The 9,545-nt window shown below is 45.7% G+C and overlaps 1 long non-coding RNA gene across 1 annotated transcript; it reads right to left on the reverse strand.

The window, feature by feature from the left end:
* Nucleotides 1-2,026: 2,026 nt before the first annotated feature.
* LOC309362450 lies at nucleotides 2,027-6,637 on the reverse strand. The gene is made up of 3 exons (XR_014164963.1): nucleotides 6,409-6,637; nucleotides 3,800-3,879; nucleotides 2,027-2,188 (listed from the first exon to the last, which is right to left on the reverse strand). It is a non-coding gene; the product is annotated as an uncharacterized lncRNA (long non-coding RNA).
* Between the last annotated feature and the right edge of the window lie 2,908 nt (nucleotides 6,638-9,545).

Genomic DNA, 9,545 nt, shown 5'->3' on the forward strand with positions numbered 1-9,545 from the left:
GTGTTTTGTATGTGTTGTATATGCGATATAACACTGTGACACCAGATGGCGGTGTAGAGTCCCATTTTCCCCCTACCCGATTTCCCTGTATGAGTTTACAACGTGTTTAACTAAATCGCCTCTTAGATATGTCTAGATCCAGCCTCAGTCAGATGGGCGGGGTATAAATAATAATTTTTTTATTATTATTACAACCTTAAGAACATAATTTACACAGCATAATAATAAAAACATAATACACATAATGATAATTAAATAACCACAACAACAGTCTCTCCGCCCCTATTTAGCAGATTATTTAATGGCCAAAGGCTTGGGTAAAGAGGAATATATTAACATTTGCATTTTCCCTCTGTGCCATTGTAGGAGGGTGAAAATTTTTGCATTTTTTTTCCAGTGAGGGTGTCTTAAACATAAGTTTTTGAGAGTGAGGCACTTGAACCTGCTATTATTTTTGTGAATGGACAACATTTAAATTTGCAAGTCTACATTTGATGAAGAAGCACATAAAGTTCTTTGGGAAAACCAAATAATTATAATTTCACCTTCTGAAAAAGTCAGGTAACGCTAAATAATAAAAATAACAAATATATGTAACTGGAAGTACTTGGCAATCAGGCAACCATTTTAACAATTTTCTATGCAATTTTACACACATTTCACTCACCAAGCAAAACTAAATTATATTAATTTAACCAAAATACACCTTGAATTCCCATGTCATATTACAACTTTTGAGCACCCCTCATTTTTGCAATTTGAAAAATTCAACATGCCCAACTCTGTCATATTCAAACTCATCTCCTTCTGCCATTCAAACTTGTCTCCTCCTTCTCCCCTTTTCTCCCATTTCCTCCAGCCTTGTAAGTTCAAAAGCAATGCTTCAGAGAACTGAAAGCAGTTTGAAACCAGAGCCGTAGTTAGGTGATCTTGCGCCCCTGAAAAACCATCCAGATTGCGCCCCCTAGACACAGACAAATGAGCTCTTATTTCTGGGTCTCCTCCAACCCACCACCCATTCAATTCACCCTCTATTTATTGCAAGAGGCAATATTATAGTTCATGTTCCAGTGATGGAGAAACACTTGAGGGTGAGAAGCAGGGCCAATAGGGGGTGTGGCCTGGGGAGAATCTCAAGGGCCAGAGAGGAAGGCTTAGAGGGCCACATTTGGCCAATGGGCCTGAGGCTCCCCACCCCTAGGGCATAGACTCATACCACATTTGCCTGTAGTTAGATACAGCATCACAGAATTGCAGAGTTAGAAGGGACACCCAACAGTCACTAGTCCAAACCCCTGCAATGCAGGAATCTTTTGCCCAACGTGGAGCGTTCCTGTTCAGGGTGCTAGCCAGCCAGCCAGCCAGGTAGCCAACCCTCCCTTCAGGAAACCATAAACTGTAAGAAGTTCAAGCAGGGCTTCCACAATCTTCTGCTTTTCTTCTTCAACTGACATTTAACGTTTCATTGCGACTGAGTATGCTCAGTTTTCACATTAGGCTTTTAAAAACCTTTTTTTTTTTTGTAGTTCTGCAAACACTGAGGTTCCCGCTAAAACATGTTACCGTAATTCATCCCTCTTGTTTCTCAGTTTCTGTCAGTGCTTGCCACCTGAGTTTGCATTTATTGTTATTGTTATTTATAAAATTTGTATACTGTCCTTCATCCATAGATCTCAGAGCATAAAAAACACAAGGTTAAAAAAACAACATATGTAATAAAAGCACTAACAAAACAAGCCAATAACCAGTAGTTGTTTTCAGCAGCAAATTCTGGAGATATGGCTTAAAAACAGCTGGCTTCATGGGCATGGCCAGGATTTTTATGGGGGTGGGCGGGGACAGGACTTTGTTGGGGTGCAGAACTGATGTGATTGATATATGTATTGTTTTACTTGATAATGAGGGGCAGCTGCCCCCTCCCCGCTGCCCCTTGGCTAAACCCATGGCTGGTTTCTTTCAGCAACTGTGCGAAGGGATACTCAACCTATCTTATTGGAAGGAGCTTGAGGCGGGCACAGTTCTTACCTGGGAGTTGGGGAGCCAGAAGCAAGGAAAAATCACTCCCAGAAGTCCCTACTTAGGACAAGTATCAGAGGTAAATAGTAGCAGACTCCCAGAACAGGCCCCAACCAGTGTCAGATGTTTAACATTTCCTCTAAGGAAGTCCTTTCAATACCACAAATCATATCTAGGAGAGGCAAAGTAGGAATGATTGGGGGAGGAGGAGAAAAGAAAATTGGGTTGCAGGGGGAGAGAAAGGGGAGATACAAATTTGAGAAATCGTTTATCACCAGGTTTCAAACACTGCTGTTGAACTCCCACCTACCCTCAGAAGAGGAATCGTGGTACCAAATAGTATGGGAAACAGCCCTACTAGAAAAATTAACCAATAAACTGAAACTACTGACACGGGGACAAATAGAAGAAGACACCTTCACCCCGGTATGGCTCCCCTTTATCACATACACAGCCCAACAAGACAAGGACAAAAATCCACCAACAGCATACAAGTCAATATGGTTAACCTGATCCAAAACACCCACCCACCCCACTCATACATGAAAACAAAGACCCTCACAGCCAGCCACAAATGAACAACCACACCCTAGGCAAACCCCAACCTCTCTCGGCACCAAAGGAACATAAGCGAACAGCAAAGAACCTGCACAACACTGACACCAAACCCTACATATAGTAAGTAAAATAGAAACATTGCCACCCCACCCCCACCCATCTTTTCTCCTCCACCTCTTTCCCGCTTTTCTTCCTAATGTCTCAACAAATGAAACTGATTTGTAAAAACGTTACATGGGGGGGGGGGGAATACGAGAGAGAGACATTGCACACACTTTTGTAAATCAAGAAAATATTTAATAATAATAAAAAGAAGAAGAAGAGGAGGAGGAGGAGGAAGAGGAGGAGGAGGAGGAAGAGGAAGAGGAGGAATCGTGGATTTCTGCTGGGTAGGGTCACATGTGTACTCAAAGAAATAGAGAGGAGTTCAACAGGTTAGAAATGGAGAGAAACATTTTCCAGCAAGTCCACCTGCTAACTCAAATTTACCAACAAAATAAACGTATATTCTACCGATTCAAATATTTTACAAACATTCCCAATCGTGGAGGCTACTAGATACACAGTGTTGGAAACTACAAAGTGTTGACTTTTGACTTAGTGAACTATAACTTTTGACTTTAACATTAATTAGCAGTGTTTATCTTTCATAGCTTTTACAACTTCAGATATTAAACTGTTAATCTGATTTTGACCTGGGCTGATTGAAGCATTTGCTTTGAATCGGGTTCAGTGATATCAAGGCTTAGACAAGATAGTTCTGCTCCATAACCTAGCTGACTGACCTGTGGTTTCCTCAGCCTTTTATAAAGAACGAAAAGGAAAAACTGCAGACTCAGTATGAGCCACAGCCCACAAAACGTCACAATTCAAAAAAGTATTTCTCAACCTATGCAAAGCTTTCCCCCAGTTCCAAACTTGTGCCGATCTTATTCTATTTTAAAACAGGGTGGATTCTCAATACCTCTGCCTAGCTGAAAGCAGGATTTAGCAGCCAGAACAAGTACTGCATATCTGGGATTAGAAAAGGAGAAATTCTAGATAAACACACTCTTTTTATAAACTGACTACAGGAGAGATTCAGCTCTTTTAAAAGGGGCAGGCTTCGTTCACACACAAAGGAGACTTATCCCCTTCTTTGTGTTTTAATGGGCTGAGCTGTTCCTTCTATTCAAAAACTCAAGATCACCTAGAAAGGTAACCCAGAAATACAGGTTGCACATACCTCACAGGATGAGCACTGAAAGCAGCATGAAGGCTTGGGAGTAGTGCTGCCAACTCTTCAGTCAACCCCTGTCACTTTGCCTTTAACAAGCAGATTAACAAAACATTAGCAGGTGGCAACACTTCATCCTCAAATTGAGAAGAGTTTTAACTACTGATTTCACTACAATTTAGATTAGCTGCTGTAAATAAAGCCCAGGAACATCCCAGGCTGATGAATTGGCAACCCTACTTGGGAAGATATATACCAGGCATGTCCAACAGGTTGATTGCGGGACCCATATTAGGAGGTGTGACACGTTGACGTTTATTTCCTCCCCAGCAAGGAGGGCAAAGAGATGGGCTCATTTGTCTACTGGCTGCTGTAGCGCTGTGTGCTATTGTCAGCGGTGGACAACTCTGGTCAACCCTCCCCCCAAAAATGCCAATGGGTAGATCACTGCCTTTTCTATATACTGGGAGTAGATGGCGGGGAGCTAAATGTGGACAGAAAAGCAAAGAGTGACCAAGTTTGAAGCCTGTTTGGAAAGATTAAGGAGTTTTGGCTGGCAAAAGTAGCTTTAGATGGGGCTGGGATTACCTTCCTGCCTGTAGCAGTATAAAACCATGGAAATGTACAGTGGTACCTCAGGTTAAGAACTTAATTCGTTCTGGAGGTCCGTTCTTAACCTGAAACTGTTCTTAACCTGAGATACCATTTAGCTAATGGGGCCTCCTGCTGCTGCCGCGCCACGGGAGCACAATTTCTGTTCTCATCCTGAAGCAAAGTTCTTAACCCGAGGTACTATTTTTGGGTTAGCAGAGTCTGTAAACCGAAGCAGACTCTGGTTCCTGGTAACCTCACTTCTCGCAATGAGGGAACAGCCAGAAGGCCCTCAGAGCTGGACCTCAGTGTCTGGGCTGAACGATGGGGGTGGAGACACTCCTTCGGGTATATTGGGCCGCGGTCATTTAGGGCTTCAAAGGTCAGTACCAACACTTTGAATTGTGCTCGGAAACGTAAAAAGGTAAGGGTAAAGGACCCCTGACAGTTAAGTCCAGTCGCTGACAACTCTGGGGTTGCGGCGCTCATCTCGCTTTACAGGCTGAGGGTAGCCAGCGTTTGTCCGCATACAGTTTTTCTGGGTCATGTGGCCAGCATGACTAAGCCACTTCTGGCGCAACCAGAGCAGCGAACGGAAACGCCGTTTACCTTCCCGCCGGAGCGGTACCTATTAATCTACTTGCACTTTTGGCGTGCTTTCGAACTGCTAGGTTGGCCGGAGCTGGGACTGAGCAACGAGAGCTCACCCCTTGCAGGGATTTGAACCGCCGACCTTCTGACTGGCAAGCCTGAGAGGCTCAGTGGTTTAGACCACAGCGCCACTCTTGTCCCTTTCGGAAACATCTTTCAAGACTGGTGTTATGTGGTCTTGGTGGCCGTTCCTAGTCACCAGTCTAGCTGCCGCATTCTGCATTACTTGTAGTTTCTGGGTCACCTTCAAAGGTAGCCCCACGTAGAGCGCCTTGCAGTAGTCCATGCGGGAGATAACCAGAGCATGCACCACTCTGGCGAGACAGTGCGCGGGCAGGTAGGGTCTCAGCCTGCGTACCAGGTGAAGCTGGTTGACAGCTGCCCTGGACATAGAATTGACCTGCGCCTCCATGGACAGCTTTGAGCACAAAATGACTCCCAGGCTCATAGCTGTCAACCTTTCCTTTTTTTGCGGGAAATTCCCTTATTCCAGCATCGTTTCCCGCTGCTATACCGGATTGTTAGATATCCTGTAGACTGTCCCTGGGACAGGTGAGGCTGCTGATCCCTTATTTTCGAGGCTGCTGATCCCTTATTTTCAAATCTGAAAGTTGACAGATATGCCCAGGCTGCGCACCTGGTCCTTCTGGGGCAGAGTTGCCCCATTCATGACCAGGTAGTCCCCTAAGCCCAGAAACAATCCTTCTGTCTTGTCGGGATTCAAAGCAGTGGCGTAGCGTGGGGGGGTGCAGGGGGGGCGGCCGCACCAGGCGCAACATCTGGAGTTAGGGTTAGGGTGCGCAAATCCACGGGTTAGGGGGCACAAATTACTTGCCTTGCCCCGGGTGCTGACAACCCACGCTACGCCACTGATTCAACCTCAATCTGTGACCCGCCATCCATCCTCCAACCGCATCCAGACAATCACCTTCACTGCTCCACTCCCTGCTTGCTTTCCCATTTTGCTCAACCAGGCCATGTTGCTGCCAGTTAATAACTTTGCAAAATGGCCATTGTTCCTCTTCCTCGCAAAATGCCACCTTAGGGCCAAGGAAGGCGAGGCTGACACGCGCTTCCCCGGCGAGCCCGACTGTGCTGCAGGGAAGGGGGCTCTTGGGTGCCTGTTTTTTTGGGGGGGAGGGATCGGGGATCCTTTCCCCAGACCCGCCAGGCAGGCGGCGGTTTCAAGGGTTTAAATTTGACGATCCGGTTGTCGAGGCGCCGAGAAAACGAGAGCCAGGAAGAGGAAATGGCAGGGCAGTCGCAGCAAAGAAGAAGGGGAGAAAGTGGCAGCAGCAGGGGAAGGAAGCGAGGGGCGAGGGGCCGGTGGTCGCACGCGGCCCCTCAGAGGAGACCCAAGGGGGACACCTGCTCACCGCGCCCCGCCTGAGGAGAGCGGCCAGGCTGCTGCAGCGTCCGGCGGACTCCGGAACGAAACGAAAGCGAAAACCGGCGGCGCCTCGCCCTCCTCCGGCCACCGAGAGGGCGACAGCCGAGCGGCTCCACCCCCGGCGGGCATTTCCCGCCCGAGAAGGGGGCGATGGCGGCGGTCCGCTCTCGGCTTTCCCCTCAGCGACTGATTTTAGCCGGTGCTTAATTTCAAATAGATTGGGGGGGGTGGGGGAGCCGAGCTCGGACCCCGAGCCCCGAAAAAAGCACGGCTAGTCCGGCCACGCCGCTGGCATTTACTCGCGAGTAAGCGTGGGGCTCTCGGCGCCCTTTACTCGAAAGTAAAGCCTCCCGCAAAAGGCGGCATAGCGTTATATTCTCTCCTGGTCCATAAATGGCGACGGCCGCAGCTTCGTGGGTGAATCGCCCCACGGCTTCGAATAAGTCGCCTTCGGGGCTCGAAGATGCGTGTTGTTGCCCTTTCCCACGTCATGGTTGGCCAGCATCTGCCAGCGGCCCTAGGCTGCGTGAAGGTTGGCGCGTTCCGAAAATGCCTATAACTCGGTTTTTAAACCGTCTTTTGTTTTAAGGCATTTGAGATTCGCTTCTCAACTTGTAACTGAGGTAATGGCCTGAAGTGTTCCAGGTTTAGTTTTTCACTCGCTTCCCCCCCCCACCCCCTTTGCTACTTTTTTTTTTTGCGCTCAATTCAGAACATAAACCCCTTTCCTCCCTCCATTTATGCTCCTTCCAAAGTCCTCTTTTTCACCTGGAGGGCAGCCATGACAACTGGGCAAAGCCGTCCTTCCAGTTGCTCTCACTGCTCTGAGAGGAAATTGAGCAATCCAGGCTTTTCCATGGAATTTCCTCATTATGTCTGCACCTCCTCAGCCACAAACCAAGGTCCCCATTGTTCTCCCTATGGTGAAAAAAGCACAACCTGTTTCCCATGACCACGCCACTGAAGCCCAGTTTTACAATATCTAGATTTAAGGCGATGAAACACCAGCAGCCCAACTTTCCACCAGAGATCCCTTCCGCCACAGAACAGTGATATTGGTTGCTTATTGAGAAATCCTACTTCGTTGAATTGGGGTTATGCCTAGGAAAGTGTGCCAAGGACAGTAGCTCTATTTGTGTTTATTATTATTCTATGCATGCCTTGCAAAAAGAGCTAAAAATTTTTTATAGAAATGCAATCAAGGAGTCCAAAAATTGGAAAGGTTTGCCAAGGAGGACGTGGTTTCCTTCACCACATCCATAACATTCATGTGGTACTTTTACCTTTCCATACCATAAATAAGTGTGCCAACCAAAAATATTATCATGACCTAAGTCTAGAATATATGAATTCTCCAATATCATCCATTCTTTCAGACAACAAAGACAAGATGCTTCACAATATAATCTCATATCTGGCAGGGAGAAACCTCTCTCTTTTGCATCTCTCAATGTTTTACATTTTATTCTTGGGTTTTTCCCCTTGCCAAAAATATTTAGAAATATCCTTTTGCCATGTATTGAAACACCTTGCCAATCACCGGAATTGTTTGAAAGAAAAATAACATTCTAAATAATACATTCATTTTTATGGTTGACAGACTCGATACTGCCTAATAGTGAAAGATTCATTCTGTTCCAAATAACTTTCCAGCTTTTTAAATACTTATCTTTATACAGATTTATATTATTTGCTGTTACCCATACAGTACGCCTAAATACTTAGCCTTCCTTTCAATCTTTAATCCAGACGCATCTGGATTTATTTTTACTCTTATCATTCATATTCTTAACCAAGACTTTGGTTTTATCTTTATTAATCTTAAGACCTGTTGCCTCACCAAAAATTTTTATCCCTTGTAATACTTTCGTGATTGACTCTTGGTTCTTCTACCAATAATCATCACATCATCTGCAAATGCTTTTAATTTATATTGTCTCTGTCCCACTCATCTACCTTTAATATCTTGATTACATCTTGTTCTTTGTGCCAATACTTCTAAAACCACTATAAACAATATTCATTTAGACACAAGCTAGGTAGGAGAAATTGCAGGGCATGCTATGGCAGAGAAGTCCCCAAACCTGTCCAGTCCTGATCTTGGGAAGCAAATTCATCTCACCAGACACGAATGCTTATGAGAATTGCTTGTTCTGACAAATAATAATAATAATAATAATAATAATAATAATATTTATTGTCATTGCCCCCTCTCAGGGACAACGAAATTACTTGGCTGCTCCATCCACCCAGATAGGGCACTCCACTCAAAATCAGAACAACTATAAAAACACTAATTAAAACAATATAATATAATACAGCAAGGAAGATTAGATGACTTTCAAAGTCCAGGTTTCCCATTCAGGGCTGAGATCGCTCTGGAGAAGAAGCTGTTCTTGAGACGGCTCGTTCTTGTCATCATCGTCCTGTATCTCCGTCCCGACGGCAGGAGCTCAAAGAGACAGTGACCAGGATGCGATGGATCTTTTACTATGTCCAGTGCCTTCCTATGGCACCTTGTGGCATAAATCTGCTCTAAGGTGGAGAGTGGGCAGCCAACAATGCTCTCTGCTGCCTTAACAACTCTGCACAACCCCATCCTGTCTTGGGTAGTACAGCTTCCGTACCACACACATAAGCCATAAGTGAGCACGCTCTCAATGGCACAGTGATAGAAGGCAAGCAGCAGTTTCTGTGGAAGATGGTTTTTCCTTAGGATTCTTAAAAAGTACAGTCTCTGCTGTGCCTTCTTCACAAGCCCCCTTGTGTTGACACTCCAGGACAGATCCTCTTGTAATTCAATACCCAAAAATCTGAACGTTGTTACCCTCTCCACACAGACCCCATCAATCAAAAGTGGCTGGACATTGCTCTTCTGTCTCCTGAAGCCCACCACAAGCTCCTTTGTCTTCCTTGTATTTATGAGCAAGTTGTTAGCTCTGCACCACTCTGTCAGCCGCCCCACCTCATCTCTATAGTCCGTTTCACCCTCCCTTTCAGAGATGAGCCCAATCACGGTTGTGTCATCTGCAAATTTGACAACCCTATTACTAGGGTGAGCAGCGGCACAAATTGCCCAAATCCAGGCTATTGAGGGCTTTCAAAGGTCAAAACAGCACCCAA

Source organism: Podarcis melisellensis (assembly GCF_964234715.1).
Source record: "Podarcis melisellensis genome assembly, contig: HAP1_SCAFFOLD_325, whole genome shotgun sequence".
In the NCBI taxonomy this organism is placed as follows: Eukaryota; Metazoa; Chordata; class Lepidosauria; order Squamata; family Lacertidae; genus Podarcis; species Podarcis melisellensis.